At 40.5% G+C, this 22,805-nt stretch overlaps 1 protein-coding gene across 1 annotated transcript in view; it reads right to left on the bottom strand.

Moving 5' to 3' along the window:
- Positions 1 to 22,805, bottom strand: part of RBFOX1 (RNA binding fox-1 homolog 1) — a 2,532,432-nt gene that overhangs the window by 1,261,689 nt on the left and 1,247,938 nt on the right.

The raw sequence follows: 22,805 nt of genomic DNA, 5'->3' as shown, positions 1-22,805 counted from the left end.
TAATCAAAGCACAAGAGAGGTGACCTGACCACTCTAGGGTGAATCATTGCAAAGAACTAACTATAGCAGCGATGTTAGGGCTAAATCTTCTTTAAGTAGCTGTTTTCTTTACATTTAAACAATGGTTTTGATTTAAAATGTGTAATTCTCCTTTCTTCAAATGTCAGGCAAATGCATAACTAGAGTAAAATTTTACAATCAGTTCACTACTAGTATGCATTAGATCAGGATATGGCTTCAATATAACAAACATCACCACACCAAAGACTTGCACAAGTATACGTTTGTGTATTGCCATGGCTATTTTCAAACCAACTGAAACTATTTTTGCTATGGAGTTAGTTCATTAAAAAAGCATTGCTGATAAAAGCTGTATATCTTTTCATAAAAACAGCTCTTCAAAGATTATTCCAATTTGTACACCAACCAACAATATATGAGAGATTTTTGTACTCACAGCTGTACCAAAATGGCTATTAGAAACATGTTGGTCTTTGCCAATTCAAGTTGTAAAAACGGTATCTCGTTGTTATCTTAATTTGTTTTTCTCCGGACACCAACTTTTAGATTCAGGAATTAAACCTGGCCCCCATTTAGATGAAAGAGTTGCTTTCATCCCAATGGATACAATTTTCAGAACTACCATAAAAATCTGATTCACATTAATCAGGAATAGTGAAAATCCCTAGTTTTAGCCTACCAAAGGGTCATCCCCTCTTTTTGGTAACAGCATTTAATTTTTTCTGAGTGCTGCTCCTTCCCTCTGGGAGGATAAACCATCAAGCTGGGTGGTTCCTGCAGGATTGATTCCATCTCCTAGGTCATGGTGGGCGCATGAGCTAGGCTAGCCAATGAGGAACTCATCTCCTTCTAATGGTGGGGATCGTTTAGCGATGGGCACGTGATTCCGTGTTTTATGCTGGTGCTGTTCAGGCACTGAGAGGAAACTTGGGATAGTTAGCAAGCATCTTTCTACTTTATAATGGCAGAGCCAAGGTAAACCTGGCAGAAAGAGAGCTAAGTGACGTGGAGAACAAGACCCAGTCCTCATGACATTGGCTGAGCTCCTGGATTCCGAAAGCTTAGAGCAAGCCCTGGTCTTCCTTTCTGAAAGTCAATACTCTTCCTTTCAGCTTGGATCAGCTTGCGTCAGATTTCCGCCACTTACACACCCCTCCCAACCCCGACCCCCGACTCCCCTGCCAAATCTAACTAGTTCATGGGTTCAAAAAGCTTCTGACCCCAAATGTTACCTGCCCAACTTTTAAAGCAAGGAATTCTAATCATTACTATGTCATCAACGGCATCATGCCAAGGTTAAAGTATATTAGTAAGCAAAACTCTTTAAGACACAGCAGTAAATCAAGAGTTGATCGGAGGTAATAGAGGGCAGAGATTGTGATGTGTGTGAGAGTACGCACACACACAACGTAATATTAAAAAAGGTGGAATATGAAAATGATGTTTTTTGACTCATCTGACTACCCTTTTCAAGAAAAATCATGCACATTAGATTTAATACTTAATTTTGCAAATCTAAGTTCCACGTAAATTTAAACACCTAAAGATAAAGCATAAAACTATAAAATATAACAAGACGGTATTTTAATAAAAGTTGAATAAGGGAAGGATAGCTCCTTAAGTTATTAATAAAAGTGATGATAAACCACTTTTAAGTGGAAAAGGATCTTGCAGATAAACTGAAAAGGTAAATAATGGCATGTATTGATAACAAATTTAAGAAGCTAAGGTGAACAGCTTTAAGATACAAAGAATATCTACATTAACAAGAAAATGATTAATTGAAAACGGACAAATATTGTACATAAATAACATATAAGAGGAAAGATTTTGTATATAATTAGTAGTCAAGAACATAAAAATTAAAGCAACAATATACCATGTGCCATATTTATACTTAATACTTTTTTAAAAAAAGTAGTTTATAGTGTCGGGAAGATTTCTAATTGTTTAAATTGTGTGTGTGTGTGTGTGTGTGTGTGTGTGTGTGAGAAGGGGGTAGAAACATAGTAATATTTGTTGAAATTAAAAAATTGGTGACCTTTAACTGATTATTTCATTTCTGAGAATTTTACCCAACAGAAAGAGAAATTACCAAAATGAAAGAAATACATACAAAATGATTCTTATAGCAATGCTTATTTCAACAGAAGAAAAAAAAAATAAACAAATCCAACATAGAAATAATCTAAAGAACATCAGTGGGAGGATGACTGAACAAATAGTGATGCATCTGTACTATGGAATACTATGCAGCTACAAAAAAGGAGTAGGTCGATTTTTAATATTGGTGTATGTGTATAATAACCATGGCATGTGAAAAAGGCAGGTTAGTGAATAAAATGTAGAGTATGAGGCAATCCTTTAAAAAGTATAAGCATGCTCCCGGATATTTTTATCAGCAAAGGAGACAATACAGAAGAGCACACACCAGGCTCTCAGTGGAAATTCTGCTCCTCCCAGGGTGAGACTGGAGGTCTGAGAGGGTAGAAGGGGAGGACACCACATATTCACTTTAAAGAGTTCTGTGTTGTGTTAATGGTTCCAAAACCATATATTACTTGGTTTTCTCTCAAATGACTAACATAAAGGTTTTACAAAGGGTGAAACTGTCTCTGGAACTGTCCATTAAAAATGTTGTTAAAAGGAAAAAGAAGGGAATGGTAATCATGACCCTTTTCCTCAATTATTTTTTTTTTTGTTCTTTGCTTCCAGAAAGATGCATTGTGTGAAACATTCAACATACAAGTCCCGGGCATTGATCCAGTCAAAGCTTGTCCCACCAGAAGCCAATAAGGGCTGTTGAACAAAGCATAATCAAATGTACTGAACAACTAACTATCCATATAATTACCACAAAGGTGATATAATTGCATACATCCTTTTATTGGATGATATTACTGTCCCGACATGAGCACAAAGATAGCTTAAACAGAGCAGCCCGCCAAGCCCTTCAGTTCACCTAAAATTATCCCATTATTCTGCAGATTGCCACTGAGAAAAAAAATAATCTTCTATTAAAGGCTTCTGTCAAAACAAAATCATGTTATTCCTGAGTAGGGGGACGTAAGCCACTCCTCCTTTGAACTAAAAAGACAAAATTAAAATTCCAAATCACAACAAAACATTTCTGTTTATCTAGCTGCGCAAGTGTTATGGTTGGATTATTTGATAAGACACTGTTTAATCTGAAGAAATACAAAACAAATAGAATTATCCTGAAAGATCATGGAAGGGAATATAGTTAAATAAACTACAAACACCTAAGTCATGGGTTGATATTATCCCTCAAAATTTGTATGTTGAAGTCTTAACCCCTCAAGCCTCAGAACATGCCCTTGTTTTGAAATAAGGTTTTTAAGGGGTTAATTAAGCTAAAATAAATCCATAAGGGTAGGGTCTAATCCAATATGACTGGTGTTCCTTTCTTTAAATTTAACTAATTAATTTTTTTAAGTTCTGGGATAGATGTGCAGGTTTGCTACATAGGTCAGTGTGTGCCATGATGGTCTTCCGCCCCTATCAACCCTGTCACCTAGATATTAAGGCCAGTGTGCATTAATTTTTTTTCTTAATGCTCTCCACTCCCCACCCTCCCCCAGCAGGCCCCAGTGAGTGTTGTTCCCCTCACTGTGTCCAACTGTTCTCATTGTTCAGCTTCTACTTGTGAGAACATGCAGTGTTTGGTTTTCTGTTCCTGTGTTAGTTTGCTGAGGATAATGGCTTCCAGCTTCATCCATGTGTCTGCAATGGACATGATCTCATTCCTTTTTATGGCTGTGTAGTATTCTAAGGTGTATATGTACCATAATTTTTTTAATCCAGTCTATCATAGATGGACACTAAGGTTGATTCCATTTTTTTGGCCATTATAAATAGTGCTGCTGTGAATATGTGTGTGCAAGTATCTTTATAATAGAGTGATTTCTGCTTCTTTGGATATATATTCAGTTACTGGGATTGCTGGGTCAAATGGTATTTCTGGTTCTAAATCTTTGAGGAATCACCACCCTGTCTTCCACAATGGTTGAACTAATTTACATTACCACTAATAGCATTAAAGTGTTTCTATTTCTCTACAGCCTCACCAACATCTATTTTTTCTTGACTTTTTAATAATCACCATTCTGACAGGTGTGAAATGGTACCTCATTGTGGCTTTGATTTGCATTTCTCTCATGATCACTGATGGTGAGCTTTTTCTCATATGTTTTTTGGATGCACGTATGTATTTTTTTTTTTTTTTGAGTAGTGTCCGTTCACATCCTTTGCCCACTTTTCTATAGGGTGGTTTTTTACCTAGTAAATTTGCTTAAGTTTCTTGTAGATTCTGAATATTAGACATTTGTCAGATGGATAGATTGCAAAAATTTTCTCCCATCCCATAGGTTGTCCAATATGACCAGTGTTCTTATAAGAAGAGATTAGGAGACAGTCACACACAGATGGAAAAACATAGGTAAAAGATAGCCATGTACAAGCCAAGAGGAGAGACCTTTGGGGGAAGTGATCTTGCTCACACCTCAATCTTGGACTTCCAGGCTCCAGAACTGTTAGAAAATACATTTTTGTTACCTAAGCTGCCAAGTCTGTAATACTGTGTTGTTGCAGCCCCAAGCAATCTAATACAGCATACATTATAGAATATTAGGTAGCTATTGATGAGAAAAAGCAAGATTTTTTTAGTATGGAACTTAAAGACATTGATATTTCCTATATTCCGCATATCCATATTGTTTGAATATATGGATGTCTTATCAATCTTTAAAGATATTTCTGATATCTGAGGTATAGGGTAATTACTCTAAAAAATTTTAGATGAGGTATATAGGTCAGTGATTGATCAGTTCAAGAGTGATCTTTTTTCTTAGGTGTCTTCCATTTCAAATAGTTTAAATTATTTTGAAGCTCAATAAAATTATTGGTGACCTAAATTCATATTGAAGGGATGGAGAGAAGAGAAATAAAATTAAAACTCTTTTGAAAGGACATCATGGTAAGCCGAATGAGCATCCTGAATAAAGAATATTTGCTGATTTCAAAACTTCAATTTCCAAAGCACTGAATTTCTAGTGGAATCTTCAATAAAGCACAAGAAGAAAGGCTTACTGGGAAGTATGCACACATTTCCACAGTCCTCTTAATCAACAATTTTGTGGAGAAAATCAGCTGTCCCCAGAGGAGAGTGATGTTACCCTCCAGGAATTCTGGAAAACCCAAATGGAATCAAGTATTGAAAGGGCAAGATGCATTTGATAGTACGTGTTTTGTTCTAGAAATCCATATCCGTTTTACATGCAACTCTGTCATGTATCTGTAATTGCTTTAACACCAGATCCAGTTTTTCAATCCTTACTCCCAGATCAAATGAGTGTATCTCTGGCAGCTGTAGCCTGTTTTCCCTGTGCTTTGAGGGGCCTCTGCACATATCACCAAGTGGTCAGAAGCAGTTTGATAAACTTGGGAAACGATACTGAATGTCTGTCATTCTCTTGCTCTGAAACACCGATGGTTGCCGCCTGGTTCATCTATATTCATTTATATACTGTGATGAAGACGTGAGAGTAGTAAGTAACACATTTAGCACAGGCACATCTCTGCTGTCAGGCCAAGCTCCTTCTATAAACGTTCTTATTGGCCTCTTCTAATACATCAGTGAGTCTGGTTCTATGGCTATCTTCATTAATAGAAGGAAAAATGAAGCCTCAGAGGCATTAAGAATCTTTCCCAAGGTCAAACCAATAGTGAAAAGTAGAGCCAGACTGAGAACGCAGGCAGTCTCGAATTCCAGATCCTTAACCAGCATGCATGCTCCCTCTGTGGTCCTGAGTGATGCCAGCCAGGTAAAAAACTTCATGCTGCAGACGAATTTCCAGAGCTCAGCACAACACAGAGTTCTGCTGTACAAGGAGGGGCTGAGTTTGGACACAGTTAGTGCTGGAAATCCAATTGCAAAATTTTCTGTTCCCGTCTCCAAACTTCCCCAGCCCTGGATGCCATCAGCTTCAATTTCTTCATTTAAAAATGTGCCACAAAGAAGTTACATCAGATGGATTCTTATTTTTGATCAGTTTTGAGAACACGAGCCTATGTATGTATGTGCACACTGATGTGTTTAAGCATGTACATGACCACACATGTCATCTCTGAGAGGGCACCCTGGGCTGCTTCCCACTTTGCTCCAGAACTATTTGTAAATTGAATTGCAGGGGAGAAACTAATACCCACATTTTTTTCTAAGGCACTGAATTTACAACTCCATTTGTAACACCTAGCTGCACACAACAATGGACTAATTACTCTCTGGTTATTAAAGCAGATCAAACGATGAAGGACAGCAAATCATCAGGGTCCACATTATCATTCATCCTAGCAGATACCAGCACCTACTCCTGTGTCTCAAAGAGGCAATAATTTCCGGGATTTCAACTATGATCATAAAACCGGTCCTTAATTGGGAGGTCTTTGAGTACCCCCAGCGATTTAATGAGTCCTGGGACACTGCAGGAACGGTGATGGGAGCTAGAGCTCAGATTATTAAAGTCACAGTTAAGAAGCTTGGAACAGTAGTCAGTCATTCACAGTGCATCATGGAAGGTACAAACACTTCTCTCCATCTCAAATCAAAGCTATTGCAAGGGGACTTCCGGAAATTCATAGTCAACCAAAACTAACACAAGAGCCCAGAGATGTGTCCTGGGCTGTCATCTTCTCTCACGCTGAGTTCTCCTTGAGTACATCATTCAATGCCATGGCTCCCATTGGCAAAGGACCTTATTGTCACTCTGTCACAGGCTCTAATGATACATGGTTTTCCTTTTGCCTCCATAACACCACTATTTTCTGCTGATTTTCTGACATCTCTAGCTACTGATGCTTAGACCTTCCTATAAATTCTTTCCCCTCTGGGAAACCTCTCAATGTTGGGGTCCAAAGAAGTCTCGGATTTTTTCTTTTCTTTTCTTTTCTTTCTTTTTCTTTCTTTCTTTCTTTCCTTCTTTCTCTCTCTCTCTCTCTCTTTCTTTCTTTTCTCTCTCTCTCCCTCCCTCCCTCCCTCCCTCCCCTTCCCTCCCCCCCCTTTCTTTCTTTCTTTTTTTAATTTTGAGACAGAGTCTCACTGTCAGCCAGGCTGGAGTGCAATGGTGTGATCTCGGCTCACTGCAACCTTCACCTCCTGGATTCAAGCGATTCTCCTACCACAGCCTCCCGAGTAGCTGGAATTACAGGCAGGCACCACCATGCCCAGCTAATTTTTCTATTTTTAGTAGAGATGGGGTTTCACTGTGTTGGTCAGATTGGTCTCGAACTCCTGCACTTGTGATCCACCTGCCTCGGCCTCCCAAAGTGCTGGGATTATAGGCATGAGCCACCGCAGCCAGCCTCTTCTACTTCTATTCTTCAAACTCTACCTAGAGGGCCCCATCAATTCCCATGGCTTAAAAACTTTGTATACTCCAAGGCTCCCAAATATGTCACCAATCCCCTCTCACTTCTCAGTGTCGGATTCTTATACTCAGCTGCCTATGTAATATCTATCTTCTCCTAAGTGTCTTCTAAACCTTTCAGGCATCACACCTACATGTTGACACATCATCTTTTCACTAAGACTCAAGACTTTCTCTTTCTTCTAATTCTACCATCTCATTAAATGGTACATGTATCCAACTAGAAGATACCAGAATGAAACTCGAGAGTCCACGTTGCTCCCTCTCCTAACTTCACTCTTCATGGACAATCCATCTACAAGTTAAATAAATTGTTTCTCTTGCTCTGTATCTCACAGATCCATTCAGTTCTCTTCATTCCCATAGCCATTATTCCCACCCAAAGTGCCCATCCACCTGCAACAGCCGTCTAACTGATGTTCTTCTCCTGTCTCCTTCCACTGCAATCCATTCTCCACACTGCAGGGAGAATTATCTTTCTAAATAGAAAATTGGATCCACTTCAATGGTTCTCAATTGTCCTTAAAGTAAAAGCTAAACTCCTTAACTTGCCTTAACAGGGCCCTAAGTTATCTGGTGTCTGGGTTCATTGACTGTGGCTCTTCCCAATCATCAATGATAAACTTGAATAATCCCAGCCACTCTAGAGGCTGAGGTGGGAAGATTGCTTGAGCCCAGAAGTTCAGGACGGCAGTAAGCTATGCCCATGCCAATGCACTCCAGCTTGGAAGACAGGGTGTGACCCTGTCTCTAGGGGGGAAAACAAAGCTTGAATAGATGCACCCTCTTACACATGCACACACACACAAATTCATGTTCTTTTCTAAAAATACAGAATTCTCTTTTACCTCTAGACTTTTGCACAAGCCATTATTGTATCTGAAAGGACTTGGTCTTAGTAGTATTTACCTCTTTCTCCCTCCACTCCTCATCATGTATCAAAAATCCCAGCAACAGAGTAGGTGCTAAATAAATATTGTTTAAAAAAGAGAGCAACATAGCTAGACATATAAAAGCGTATAATCTTTGCTTCTTTTCTTCTTTCTCCCTGTCTTTCCATTTCATCAGAATCCTTAGATAGAAGCTTTGTGCTCAGTTCCAGTGGCTAGCTTTAGCCTAAGATGCTTAATCAACTGAAATAAATGAAATCTGAAGATTTCTTTGAATATTTTCTGACCATCCTCCCCCTCGTTCTTTCATTACGAGGCTCACATGTAATTTCTTTTAATAATCTCACGGTTTATTGAATCTGCACCTTTACCACAAGCCATCTCAAACCCTTTTTGGAACTAGAGATGGAAGAAACGTAATCATAAAATAAAAACAAATATGGCCATTACGAGCTGCAACTGCCCCCTCCACTCCTGCTCTGCGAAGTGCGGGAGACCATTAACACTTGATTACAAAGTCATCATAAATTTACGGTGATATAAGTTACCTGTCTATATGATAAGCTTGGGACAGGAAGACTTTTGAATACTATTGGTCCAGGAAAGGAGAAGGAGTGTGTCATAGTTTCATGGTGAGAGTTTATAACAGCATAACAGTGATTAATAATTGCATTCATAGAACTCCTGCCCTCTAACAGAGAGGTGCTGTTTCTATGTTGCCGGCCACCCAATGGGAGGCTAAGGGGCTTGCTGAAGGACAAGGTTGAATGTAGAGGAGATACCTTCTCTCTGCAGCCTTTCCCATGTAACGGCTGAGCAGGAGTGACATCTCTCTTCCAAGGAATCCTGTTTCATGTTCCCCTGCTTCTGTCTCAGCAGTTGTGGCAATATTCTGTAGTTAGATTGTCAAGGTCTCTCACACCCCAGTTGACTGAAGTTTTCTTAAGGGTAAATATATTTTCTTCTTCTTCTCAAATAAGGCCTAGAATAACAGCTAGTATATGAGGAGAAACAGTGTGAGAGAAGAGTCAGGGACTGAACATGGAAATGGGAAGAAGCAAGGGGAGGGAGGGAAAGAGAAGGTATGTGTCTCTTCTCACTCAAGTTCAATTCATTGTTGAACCATAGACGAAGACACTTTCCTAAGGTCACTCTATCAACACCTCTCAGGCAGGAGAATGCAACATTTGAGTGAAGTGCTGGGTTAAAGCATATATTGAGTATTAGTAAATAACATGGGCATTTATTTGTTTAAGTTTTTTCTTCCTTTTTCAGATGGAGGTCTCACTCTGTCACCCAGGTCACAGTGCAGTGGAGTGATCTCAGCTCTCTGCAGTCTTAATCTCCCAGGCTAAGGTGATCCTCCTTTCTCAGCCTCCCGAATAGCTGGGACTACAGGAACATACCATCACACCAAGCAAATTTTTTTATTTTTAGTAGAGACTTGGTTCTGCTAGGTTGCCCAGGCTGGTCTTAAATTCCTGGGCTTAAGAGATCCACCTGCCTTGGCCCCACAAAGTGATACAACTGTAGGCATGAGCCACCATCTGTAAATATAAAAAATGTTCTATCCTGTTGTGATGAGCTGAACGGCATACTCCCCAACTCCTAAATTTGTATATTGAAGCCTTAACCCGCCATACATCAGGATGTGACTGTTTTTGGAGAGAGGGTCTTTAAAGAGGTGATTCAGTAAAAATGAGGTAATAGGGTGGGCCCTCATCCAACATGACTGCTGCCTTTGCAAGGACATAAGGACACAAAGAAAGACCATCTGAAAACCCAGGGAAAAGACAGCCATCTACCAAAAAGCAGCAAAGTGTTGGGATTCACTTGGGGTGGCTGGCAAAATATTAAGGGACATATTAGAGAAGTTATAGATTATAGTCTCAAACCTTTTGGAAGGTCAAAAGGCTTCCGTGAGACTGGCTGAAGGCAGCCAGTTCTTATATTAGAGCATTAAGTCACAGAGTAAAGATTAGGGTAATAAAAGCTTCCCCAGTTAAATCTGTTTACCCCACATTTCCTTGTCCCTACTGTAATTTGTTTATGCATGTAAATATTGTGCCGGATGGTCCTCTCAGGGGGAGGTCGAAGGGGAATTACACAGTAATGGTGTTTATTCTAGGCCCTGAAACAGATACCTTTCATCATTTGTGAAATCACTTATTTTAACCACGTTAATTATCTATAAGCATGTTAACTTAGAACCTCTATTATTAAATCTGTACTGAATAAACGCAAAAAGGAACAAGGAGTTATGGTTGGTTAGTTGCAATTGCCCTCTGAAACCAGCTAATAACCATCCCTAGCCCAACTCTTACACTCTGCTCTGGTATGAAAAAATGTATTTATTCATCTGTCACTAAGTCAGGGTCTGCAAAACAGACCTCCACAGGTGGTAATCAATGTTGCAGCAAAGCCTCAGAACAAACCAACCCTGCTGACACCTTGGCCTTGGACTTCAGCCTCCAGAGCTGAGGGACAACAAGTTCCTATTGCTTAAGCCAAGCAGTCTATGCTGTTTCACTATGGCAGCTCTAGAAAACTCGTATCTCTGCTATCCAATACAGTAGCCTCTAGCCCTGTGTGGCTCATTAAGCATTTGAAATGTGACCAATCCCACTGAGGCACTGAACTTATTATTATTATTATTATTATACTTTAAGTTCTGGGGTACATGTGCAGAATATGCAGGTTTGTTACATAAGTATACACGTGCCATGGTGGTTTGCTGTACCCATCAACCCATCGTCTACATTAGGTATTTATCCTAATGCTATCTCTCCCCTAGCCCCCAACCCTCTGGCAGGCCCTGGCGTATGATGTTCCCCTCCCTGTGTCCATGTGTTCTCATTGTTCAACTCCCGCCTATGTGTGAGAATATGTGGTGTTTGGTTTCCTGTTCTTGTGTTAATTTGCTGAGAATGATGATTTCCAGCTTCATCCATGTCCCTGCAAATGACATAAACTCATCCTTTTTTACGGCTGCATAGTATTCCATGATTTATATGTGCCATATTTTCTTTATCCAGTCTATCATTGATGGGCATTTGGGTTGGCTCCAAGTCTTTGCCAATATGAACAGAGAGGCACTAAGTTTTTACATTTAAATTTAAATAGTCACATGAGGCTCAGAGCTGCCTTTACAGACAACATCAGTGGAATCAATAAGCTCTAGAAAGTCAGGGGCTTCCACAAAATGAGTTAGGGGAGAGTCCCTCTTTTACTATCATTTGGAATAGTTTCAGAAGGAATGGTACCAGCTCCTCTTTGTACCTCTGGTAGAACTCATCTGTGAATCCATCTGGCCCTGGGCCTTTTTTGGTTGGTAGGCTATCAATTACTGCCTCAATTTCAGAACTTGTTATTAGTCTATTCAGGGATTCAACTTCTTCCTTGTTTAGTCTTGGGAGCGTGTATGTGTCCAGGAATTTATTAATTTCTTCTAGATTTTCTAATTGATTTGCATATACCATCATTCTAAACAAACTAACATAGAAACAGAATACCAAACACCACATATTCTCACTCATAAGTGCGAGTTGAACAATGAGAATAAATAAATGGACACAGGGAGGGGAACATCACAGACTGGGGCCTGTTGTGGGGGTGGGGGACTAGGGGAGTGACACCATTAGGAGAAATACCTAATGCAGATCATGGGTTGATGAGTGCAGCAAACCACCATGGTACGTGTATACCTATGTAACAAACCTGCATATTATGTACATGTGCCCGAGAACTTAAAGTATAATAACAAAAAGAAAGAAAGTCAGGGTCTTTGTCTATTTTGTGCCCCAGTTTAGAATAACTGTGCACTACATACCTGTGGAATAAGAGGAGGAAATGAGAATGAAAGAAAGACAATTTAATTGCCTGCAGTGCTGCCCCAAAGCAATGCTGAACATCACTACAGAAGTTATAATAAGCATGGAGAAGAGAAACTAATTTAACGAGCAACTTCTAGGTGCAAAGCTCTGTGCTAAGGGTTTTATGACCACCATCTCATATCCACTCGGGAACCCCCTGGGGTAGGCATCATTATTTTCTTCATTTCATGGATGTGGCAACTGAGACACAGAGAGGCTCTTTATTACCCCAGGTCACACAAGTAGTGAGATAAGACACAAGGATCCACTTCCATGCAGTCTAACTGCAGAGGCTAAACTGTGAACCACCTGTAGTCAAATATCACGTCTATTTATGGCAGTTCCCATCTTTCCCTATTGTCTTAAACTGAGCCCATTTTTCTCATTGATACTACCTGTTTAGATACAGGAATCTGTGGCTCCTGTTCTTCAGGCATTACTTAATGAACTCTAGGTACATCTCTGGTAGATGCTTCTCAGAGAGTCTTTTTCTCTCCAAGAGTTGATGCCTATAAAATATGGCACTGGAGTCATGGAAGGGTGGACCCTTGGGAGGACGGAGTAATGGAAGGAAGGAGCAATGAAGGAGTCATGGAAGGAAGAGCCCATGGATGGAGTCATGGAAGGAAGGGTCACGGATGGAGTCGTGGAAGGAAGCGGTCATGGATGGAGTCATGGAAGGAAGGGCTCATGGATGGAGTCATGGAGGATCCACGGATGGAGTCATGGAAGGAATGGGTCACAGATGGAGTCATGGAAGGAAGTGCTCATGGATGGAGTAATGGAAGGAAGGGGTCAAGGATGGGGTCATGGAAGGAAGGGGTCATGGATGGAGTCCTGGAAGGAAGAGAGATGTGGAAGGAAGAGAAACATGGAAGGAAGGCCCCATGGATGAAGTCGCAGAAGGAAGGAGCCATGGATGTACTCATGGATGGATGGAGTCATGGAAGAAAGAGCAGCATGAGGCCAAAAGTTGCTCATAAAACTGGTGTGTGCTCTGTGGTGGTGTGAACCAAGCAGCATAAGAGGGGACACCTGCCCCAGTCAGGGGTGGTCAGGGAAGGCTTCTAAGGCAGGTGATAGCACAGAGTTGAGTCTGGAAAGATGACCAGGAAGTATCTAGGTTAGATAGAGTGTAGTGAACTATTTCCAGGTGAATGTGGTCATACCTACAAAACACACAGCAGCTTCATTGGGAAGTCACACCCAGGAGGCTCAGAGGTGGGAGCATTGAGCAAGTGGATTTTCTCCTGACTGTGTCCCTCCGTTCTCTTGCATCTCCATATTCCTAGTGACAACAATGGAGATAAGATGAATACCTACCTTCTGAGGTTCAAAGTGAAAGATTCACGTAACGCACACAACGTAGTTAGGCAGAACATAACAGGTGCTCATAAATGTCAGTGACCACTATTCCTAAGGTTGATATGACCATAATTGTTAGTCATTATTTTATACTCACAGAACGCTTTGTGTAGACACATTTTTAGGCTACTTCAGAACATGCTATTTTGCTTCAAAAATTAAAAAAATAAAAGAATAGTAGGTAGAGTTTTAGCAAAATATGCAAGGACGCACTGGATCAAAAGAATACTATGTTGAATGCAAAGACACGAGATGAGCGAGGAAGAGTGGACTTGGGATTAATCAAGACACTCGATGGTGAGGAAATCTGGAGATGTGGCCCGAGAATGGAAACTCTCCTGTCTATTCACAGCAGTTGCCACTAATCCCCAGTGTCTTAAACTGGGTCCATTTTCCTCATTCATGCTATCTGCTTAGATGTTTGAGTCTGTGGCCCCTGTTGTTCAGGGGATATAAAAAATAAGAGAAGATCAATATCTGAGAGGATATATATCTATAACTAGATCTATTTATTACTCATTCCCCTGCCACTGCAGGTCCGGAAAGGATTCATTTGGCTCATACTGACAAACACAATACAGCAACATAAAATACATTTATTTATCTTGTTAAGAGGTGACATAAGTAAATAAATGGAAACAGGGGTTGGAAACATACTGAAGCCAGGAATGAAGTTAATACCCACACGCAAACCTCAAAGCACTCTATGTTGGCTAGGTAGAGGACATTTCATGCTGGCTTTCCTACCAATTGGCAAGGAAGCAAATCTTATGGTTGATATACACCATTCTGGGTACCTATATTATGAAAATAAACCAATATATAACCAATAAAATGAGCACAGTTATTCCTCAAGGTTGGAGCAAACAGGTTTAATCATGTAACAAGCAGGATAGTGACAATTTATTGAGCATTCAGTGCAGGTGAGTGATTAACTCACTGTGTTTATCAGGAGCCTCACCACTCTGTGATGTGGGCAGTATTATTTCCCTCACATTATAGTTGAGGAGGCAAATGTTCATAAGAGTCAAGTCATTAAAAAGTGGAGCTGGGATTTGGACCCAGGTGGTCTGATAACAGAGGGAATCCTGCATTTATAGTCACTGTGCCAGAGGACCTGTGATGTAAATATCCCCACCACCACCTCATAGAGGCACAGAAGGCATGCCTGTTTCTTGCTATCTCCTTAAAGATGGGTTCTTAATATTACCCTGAATTGCAATCCAATAAAAGCAATTCCAGGAGGGAACTAATGCAATGCACTCCACGCACACAGCTCTCTCCCAACGTGGCATCACCTAGCATCAAGCTTTACAGCATCTGGAGAAATGAAGGGGAAACATGCTTCTCAAAACCTTCCTGAGTACTGCCTGCCACAGCCACGTTTCTGCAGATTCAGGGGGCAGTGGGGCCATGCCCCCTTCATTAGTGAGATCCGGATAGGAACTGTAGTGTGTTGCTAATTAAATATGCGCCACCAGGTACCTCTTCTTTCCAGTATGCTTGAATTCGAAGAATACAAAAACATTCTTAAACAACATTCCAGAATGCAACATTGAAGAATTAACCCAGTGTTGACGCCAAACACCGAAAGACAGGATGACTTTTCCTTTCAATGCCAGTCTTTGCACATCCCAGGGCCCAGCATAAGGCTCTGTGTGCAGTGGAAAAGGGAATAAATCCTCCAATTCAGCCAACTGAAAGGAAGCAGCTGTTTATAGGAAAAATAAAACCACTCAGCTCTTAGCCTCCATCCACAGAAAGCAAACGTTTACGCAGAGCCTTTGGCAACACCTCATCAGACGCCTGCCTTCCAAAGAAACGCACAGCCTGGAATGTTCTACCCCGAAACAAAGCCACTGCAATTCATGCAAAATAATTGTTACTTTTCAGGCCTTTGAAACATCTGGATGCCCCAAAGAAGGCAGTAAAGGTAGACATGAGAAACAGGCATGATTTCTTTCAGAATTAGTTGATGACCGAATAACTTAATTCTGAGACTTTAATGTGGAACCATCCAGCGAAGCTACTGTATTCTACCTGCAGCCCTTGACCTGTTCTAGTCTCCATTCCTCTCCTCCTTGTTCTTCTGTGATTTGTGAAGTCATAGAAACACTGAATTTTTTATTCCAGACCTGTATGATGTACATATACTTACAATGGCAGAAACATAGAACTTTATGTCTTTCTATCCCAAAGATACCCCCTATCTTCTTTCTCAGTGTAGGTTTATATAAAAGCATCCACACATCTGCTGAAATGAGTTGACGAAAATGTATGCCTTTTTTTCCTCTTCTCATTAAATCTTAATCAAATTTAAAATGACTGAAAATGGCTGCTTTCTCTCAACTCGAAATGAAACATATTATCTAGAACCAGTACAAAAATAGAGGCTACAAATGTATCTTATATTTGGGGAACATTTAGTAGGACAAGGTGGTTGAAGGCACAGAAGAAATACTGCAGGGTGAATGCAACTTCAGCACATATACTTTCATTTTAACATTTTTTTCAATGGATAACCTAAAGATAGCCTCGTGAGTAGACAAGACAGGTTCTGAGTCAGGGGTAATTTTGTCCTCCAGGTGACATTTGGAGGGAAGAAGAAACGTGGAGCTTTTGTGGTTGTCACAACCGCACGGGGTGCTATGGGCAGGTAATGTCTAGGAATGCTGCTAAACATTCTATGATGCACAGAAATGTCCATACCCCAACATGAATTCATCTAGCCTGAAATGTCAAAAGTGCTGTGATTGAAAAATGCCTGGTCGGGTGCAGTGGCTCATGCCTGTAACCCCAGCACTTTGGGAGGCCGAGGCAGGTAGATCATGAGGTCAGGAGTTCGAGACCAGCATGGCTAACATGGTGAATCCCCATCTCTACTAAAAATAAAAAAAATTAGCTGGGCATGGTGACACACACCTGTAATCCCAGCTACTTTGGAGGCTAAGGCAGGAGAATTGCTTGAAGACAGAAGTTGGAGGCTGCAGTGAGCCAAGATCGCAGGACTGCACTCCAGACTGGCGACAGAGCGAGACTCCATCTCAAAAAAAAAAAAAAAAAGAAAAAAGAAAAAAGAAAAATGCCTGATCAGTTACATGCTATAAAACATCACATGAACAAACAGGAATTATTCACAGAAAATGTACTGAATTAAGGGAACTGTCTTTGCAATCAGAACTCAACACTCCAACTACTGTGCCTAAAGTTATTATGTGAGAGAGAGAAAGAGAGAGAGAAAGTCTCTTGTCTGAAATACCTTGTTATTGTAATACAGATAATTAATTAACTGATGTGAAGATAACGGCATGTGTGATGCCACTCTCTTGAACAAGCTCTAAGACATGGGTCCGATTGGACGGTTGTCTTTCCCCTTCCTTAAATTAATAAGAACGGATGTTCTCTTCTTTGGGAATGATGAATAAAAGGTTTAATTTACTGAATGCTAAAAATAAACGCCTTCCCATAATTCTTCGGTGTGGCATACAGGCGGGTTTCAAAATCTGGATTATGAATTCAGATTTTTAACACTTGTTATCAGCAAACTTAAAGTGTAAACAAATATGTGATGTGTCCATGCTTGTAGAGATATACAGTATGCATTCATATGCATATAGCTACACACAGAATTAGCACACGGTCTAAAAACAGGCACTCTGATATGACAGCCAACCTCCACCAAGTATCCTGGCTACTGTAGTGTGTGCATTAAAATGATTGAAAGTCAATACTAGGTTCCAGACGTACTATCAGTCCACCTAACGCCTACCACATTTTTATAACATAGAATTCATATAACTCCAACTTCTGGATAGCCCAATTAGCTTCAAACAGGTATATAATTGTTGGTCTTGAGGGATCTGTTAGGCCATGATTACTAAATTATCCGGTAGCTAACAAGATGGCATTTCCAAATCCCTTTCACTGATGGCCACAGGTTCCAAACGAGGCCTTTCTGGCAGACTCTGTAACTCCACTGTACAAGAAATCTGTTAGACAATCTGCCACATAAACACGGATAGGAAATGTACATAATGCAACGCTTGAAGGAAAAAAAGTCCAATAGACCATGAACTTTTAATGAATGAATTTTAACAGTTGGCAATCTGGTGTGTGGTTTTCAAAGTTTTCCCGTCGAAAAAAGAATGTGACTTGCGTTTCATGTTTCCCTAGACTTGATTTAATTAAAATGACAAAGAGTGAAAATATATTTTTCACTCTCGCAAAAGGAAAACTACAGGCAAAAAACAAACCTTGGCTTATTAGTATGCTAGACAAAGGCTCCTCACTTACCAGTTTGGAAATGGTTTCGGAGATCCAAGTACTTTTAGGTCTCAGGAAGGACGGCGCTGTGCTGAGGAATAGCACAGGTAATATAATCATGATTGCACCATGAATGCCTGTCTCTCTGGTTTTCTTTCAGTCCTTATTATAGGCCAGACATGAAATAAATACAATGATTTAGAATAACATTTATACTAAATAGAAGGAATTATATTTAACATATGTATTCACTATCATGAATTAGAACAATAATCCTAAAAAGTAGATGTTCTTACCCTCATTTTACAGAAGAAGAAACTAAATGTCTGCAAGTGAGCTTAAGTGATTCATGACAGTTCCTACCCAGCGCTGCCCCACAGGGTCCCACACTTATCACTTGAATAGAGAAAGCATTGATACATATATATCGAGTAAATAAATAATGTACTCCAAACCCCTTACCCCTTCTATGTTTCTTGAATGTCTCTTACATGAGAATTCTTTTTTAAATTTTTACAGTCTATATTTTTCTGAAAACAATGCAGTGATTTAAACCAAATTCCCTACCTTTTGAAGTGATGCAACTGGGAATCTTTAAACTTTTAACCAATAGTCCAGAAACCAATAATATTTTTAAAAGCACCTATTGGCCAGGTATGGTGGCTCACACCTGTCACCCCAGCACTTTGGGAAGCCAAGGCAGGATAATTGCTTGAGTCCAGAAGTTCGAGACCAGCCTGGGAAACATGACAAGACCCTGGATTTACTATGTTAAAAATTGGCTAGGCTTAAAAATTAAAATTAACTTATTTTAAATTAATTTAAAAATCAGGTGGCATGTGCATGCATTCTTGGCTACTTGAGAGGCTGAGGAAGGATCACCTGAGCCCAGAAAATGAAGGCTGCAGTGAGCTACAATTGTGCCACTGCACTCCAGACTGGGTGACAAACAGAGACCCTATCTCTAAAAATAAAAATAAAAGCACCTACTTTGCGTATGATAGTGTGTTAGTTAACACGGATGCTGAAACAAATCAGCCTCACTTTTAAAGAGTTCAGAGGCAGGGTTAAAAAAAATACAAAAATATAACAGGCGGCTGGGATGTTTTTAATGCCATAAGCTTTCCTGGCTCCTACCTTTTCCTTGGCTTGTCTCATTCTATACCATCTCTTTGCAGGGACTGACTATAATAAGTTAAACCACACCACACTTGATCTCAATGCAGTAACCTCAAACAAGAGAGAGTTTTCCTCCGAGCTTTAGATGCACAAAGACAATGGTTGACCAGATATCTCCCTGAGATATTCTCCAAGCCTCTTAAAAGAAAATCTCATGCTAAACACATCATTTCTGCAGTCTCTTCTCTCTTTTTCTCATGTTCCCTGCTGGGGTGCTTGTATCCTCTGTCATCCCAAGTCTAACATCTAGAAGTCATTCTACATTGCCCTCCTTCTCCCTGTCCATGAATGCCTCCCACACATCTCTCCTGTCTGTTTCTACCTCATCAGGGTCTCCTCATCTCCTGCCTGGAATACTCAGAACAGCTTCCTGACTTCTGCCACGCTCTCCACCACCAGCTTCACTCCCTCTCAAACCCATTCTCCACTCAGCCTTCAGAGGAACCTACAGAAAACTAAAACCTGGCCATTCTATTGTTATGCTTCAAACCTGTGTGTGACTCTCTGCTCTCACACAGAACCAAGCCATAGCTCTTCAGAAGGGCACCTCTGCATCTTACCCACTAACAAAACCAGTTTTGGTTCCTCCCCTGCCTCCCTACACCCTTCTTTCTCTCCTGCACTTTTGCCTCCTTGGGCTTGTCTGCTGATGATACTTTGCATTAGTCCATTTTAATGCTGCCGATACAGACATATCCAATACTAGGAAGAGAAAGGGGCTTAATGGACTTACAGTTCCACATAGCTGGAGAGGCCTCACCATTACGGCAGAAGGCAAGAAGGAGCAAGTCACATCTTACATGGTCAGTGACAGGCAAAGAGAGAGGGCCTGTGCAGGAAAACTTCTCTTTATTAAACCATCAAACCTAATGAGATGTATTTACTGTGACAAGAACAGCATGAGAAAGACCTGCGCTCATGATTCAATTACCTTTCATAGGGTCCCTCCCATGACAAGTGGGAATTGTGGGAGTTACAATTGAAGATGAGATTTGGTTGGGGACACAGCCAAACCGTATCATACCCTGTGTTTGGAAGACTGGCTTTGTGAGCCCCTGAGCTTCCGCCATGTGCCAGGCGTTGTGCTGGGTCCTGGGAAGAGCATGTTGAATTAAGCAGACACCGTTCCTGCTCTTGTGGCATTTACAACCTGCCCAGAGCCCGCTGACAAAACCAGGTAAAGAAGCACACACCGATTCTAATTGTGGTTCACAATCGGACAGCAACTGACAAGGATGCAGTACATGAGAAAAACAACTTCCTCATTTCACATGACGCTTTGTGGACACCTCTGATTCTGTACTTAGGGCCACTACATTATACATTATACATCACCGTGTGGTGATGGGGGCATATAAATATAAATATAAATATAAATGTATACATATATGATGGGTACATATAAATATAATTATATATGTATATATCTATGATGGGGACATATAAATATATATGATGGGGACATATAAATATAAATATAAATATTTATATGTAAATATATATAATTATATAACTATATATTTATATGTAAATATATATATTTATATGTCCCCATCATATATATATGTATATATTTATATTTATATGTCCCTGTCACCACATGGTGGCCTTCCTGAATACTAACACTGTTCAAATAATCACTTTTGGCTCTACTGTAGAATGTAGAGGGGCATTCGATAAATGTTAACTGGGTGGGTGGGTGGATGGATGTATGGATGGATGGTTAGATGGGTAAATGGATAGGTAGGCTGGTGAGTAGATGGTGGGTAGATGGGTAGATGGATAGATGGAAGGATGCCTGGGTGAACAAATTAAAGAATGACTTAGGAGATGAAAGAGCATGATTCTCTATCATTTCCATTTCAGAAATCGCTGATTAAAATTGTGTCCTTAGTAACAAGTACATCTTAGAGGCTCTCATCAATGAGCTTGTGAGGACATCCTTTACCAGTGGGAGAGAAGTTACAGAGCACACTGGGTGTTTTCAAGTATTGTTAAGGCTCCTGCTCACATCCTTGAGAGATTTTCAGAAAGGTTCTTCTGTACTAGAGAGTTTCTGGGGATAAATGCTTCACAAGGAAAAATCAAAACAGTGCAAAACCTCCTAAACAAGGCATGCTTGGCCAGGATGGGGGGATAGGAAAATGGGCCACAGAAGAAAGATTTTTATAAAAGAAGTAGCATTTTAGTTTATTTTGTTTTGCTTTGCTTGTAATAATAGGGAAAAGAGAATAAAGGTGAGAGGCAGCATGGGGGAGTTCTACAGAAAGAAAGGGAGGAAAACAAGGGAGAAAAGAAATCTTCGCACTTCTGAGATGGCCAGGATTCAGCAGGAAAGGAATCCATTCTTCCTTCATATACATGGAAGGGATACAACAGCCCACCCAGATCCAAGTGAAGACCAGGCAGTAGCTGTTCAGGAAAAATCGGGGTCTGGGAACTAATTTGCAAGTTCCATTTTAATAAAGCAGTAAAGCAATATTTTCAGAGTGTGTCCAGCAGAATTTCCAGGCTCCGGTTCCAAGTACAGATTCCTGGTACTCACTTTCAACACAGAATCTCTGACAGTGGGACTCAGAAAGATACGTTCTTATTCAGTTGGCACAAAAGAAATTGGGGTTTTTGTAATTCTTTTCAATGGCAAAAGCACAATCACTTCTGCACCAAATTAATATCATATTCCTAAGTTTTCAAATTCTTCTGTTAAAAGAGAATCTGACTTCCCCTTCCAATCCCCCAACATGTTTTGACCAATGAAGGTGGGACAGGAGAAGGGTAGGCTGTCTTTCAAAGCACATCATAGAAATAAAGCATCCACTGTTGGGAATTACAGAGAGAAAAGACAGGGACACTGATACCACAAAACACTTGCTTTTGGTGACTTCTGCATATCTGAGGAGAAGGTGTGTTAGGGGGTTTTAATTTGCAAGAAGTCAGCAGAGGAACAGTGTATATTTCTAAGCAGAAAGACAAACATTCAAGTGGATGTGTACTCCCTTAAGCACCAAAGTGTCACCCAGGAATTTTTCTGAGAAGCTCCCACTAAATCAAGCTCTGTCCCCTGCTATTCTCACTAGCTGCTGAAGGGCTGGACAGCAACGACCCTTCCTATCACCTGGCAGCCTGTGAGGGAAGCTTGTTAGGTACTGAGAGTTAAGGGCTTGGAAGAATTTACAGCTTGGAAACAAAGCCTCTGAATTCCTCAGAGCAATCTTTAGAAAGAGACTCTGGCAGACATGTGGAATTGTCATCCCATAATATCATTCTAGGAATTTATCCTAATGGCAAATTAGAATGACCCTTCCCCCACGCTGACCACTGCTGACTGAGTCAGAGGTAAGCATCTGATTCTATAGAGGAGGAATTTCTTCCCTGGACTTGGGATGAGACAGAGAGTATTTAGTCCATCTCTCTTCAAGGGCTAAAGCTGTGAAATGTAAAACTTGGGCTATGTGAAGACAGCCCATCAGAAATAGAAAATGAAGTTGACCAGGCATGGTGGCTTAAACCTATGAGCACTTTGAGGAGCCAAAATGGGTGGATCACCTGAGGTGAGGGGTTCGAGATCAGCCTGGCCAACATGGTGAAACTACGTCTCTACTAAAATTACAAAAATTTAGCTGGGGTGCTGGCGGGTGCCTGTAATCCTAGCTACTCAAGAGGCTGAGGCAGGAGAAGCGCTTGAACCTGGGAGGCAGATGTTTCAGTGAGCCAAAATGGCGCCATGGCACTCCAGCCTGGGCAACAAGAGCAAAACTCTCTCAAAAATA

This window comes from Sapajus apella, unplaced genomic scaffold (assembly GCF_009761245.1).
Source record: "Sapajus apella isolate SASKATOON/1434 unplaced genomic scaffold, GSC_monkey_1.0 scaffold99, whole genome shotgun sequence".
NCBI classification, from domain to species: domain Eukaryota; kingdom Metazoa; phylum Chordata; class Mammalia; order Primates; family Cebidae; genus Sapajus; species Sapajus apella.
The sequence above is the reverse complement of the archived record's forward strand: the minus strand, read 5'-3'. Positions and strand labels throughout refer to the sequence as shown.